Source organism: Argiope bruennichi, chromosome 2 (assembly GCF_947563725.1).
Source record: "Argiope bruennichi chromosome 2, qqArgBrue1.1, whole genome shotgun sequence".
In the NCBI taxonomy this organism is placed as follows: domain Eukaryota; kingdom Metazoa; phylum Arthropoda; class Arachnida; order Araneae; family Araneidae; genus Argiope; species Argiope bruennichi.
The window spans coordinates 42806833-42808302 of NC_079152.1; positions in this window are offsets into that span (position 1 = coordinate 42806833).

Sequence of the window (1470 nt, forward strand, 5' to 3'; positions counted from 1 at the left end):
ATTTCCATCATATTTCCATTATACTAAACAATTTTTTAAGTTTTACAGCTCCTCGAAAAATTATTACCATATTAAACGATTAAAATAGCACTAACGGGTCGTTAATATATCTAAACTAATTTATATCAATAGCAATACCAAAGATAATTTAAAATTTTCCATATATGGAAATATAAATTTTAAATAATAAAATATTAACTAGTTAATTTCCTGTCAGAAAGCCTTCATTAAAATCCTCTTTATATTTTACAGTAGTTTTTATCTTTTTAGTAGTTTGAACTTTTCTTGCATATAAATTATGTATGAATTTTCCCGTGATTAAATTTATTCATGAGTTTAATTTTTGAAATTAAACTCATTGCCTATATTAGAATATTCCATTTTTTTAAAAATCTTGACAATTTAATTTGATATTTCCATTAGCATTACAAAAAACTGTAAATTGAAGCAAAACAAGACAATGGAAAGAATATGGAATAGAAAATTCTTCGTAAAAAATTGATTTTATAAAAGTTAATTTCGTAGTCTTCACAATCAGTTGCCTTCCTGGTTATCATTTCATTATCCTCTGTTAATTTCACCTAAGTGCACACAAAAATTATAGTCAGACACTTTTATATCAATAATCCTATTAATTAATTTAATTATAGATTAATATGATATTTAATTATTAATTAATGCTAATACTTGTTTTAACAAATTTTCTGTGATTTAAAATATAAGATTTCGGTCATTTCTATTATATTATTTTGTTTTTCTACCATATTAAATACTTATGCTTATTAGGAATTCTGTTTCAAAATATGCATTTCCTTTTCTGCTTGAAAACACATTGTAAACAACCACAATTAGAACAAGCACCGTTGCCACATGTTTTTGAAACCTATCTGCGAATATCTGCCAAACCGATGTGAAATTCGAAAACTTGTAAGCTACAGAGAAAGAAAAGTTCACAAGTTAAAAAAAAAAAGTGTCATCCTTCCAAAAAAAAATCAAAATAATAACAACAGCAGCTAAAAGGGGGGAGGGGAGGTAGAAATGAAAAGACAAAAACACAAAGAAAAGAATTAGGTCTTTCCTCTCTTTATAATACACAAGTGATAGAAACGAAAAATAAACAAATAAATAAAAGGGATCAGGGTGTATGTACAGCAGGTGAGAGAGAAAAAAGAAGCAGGAAAGATTCGCTTGGACGATCATACGCACATCGAAGAAATCGTTTGCACTTCTTGTGGGGGAAAGGGAGGGGTGGGGGCTCGTACGCAAAATGCAGGACCAGTTCAAACTAGGCTAGTAAGCACTCTCCTCTCTTACTCTCCGTTGTCCCACAAGATCGTCTGGTAAGTGAACGACCTGTTGCCATCCCCCCTTTCTTTCTGGATGACGTCAACAGGTAAGCCTATTTTTGGTTGGCGGGAAGGGGTTCCAGAGAGTGATTTCCCTCCCCCCTCTTTCATATAAAGCAAGCGT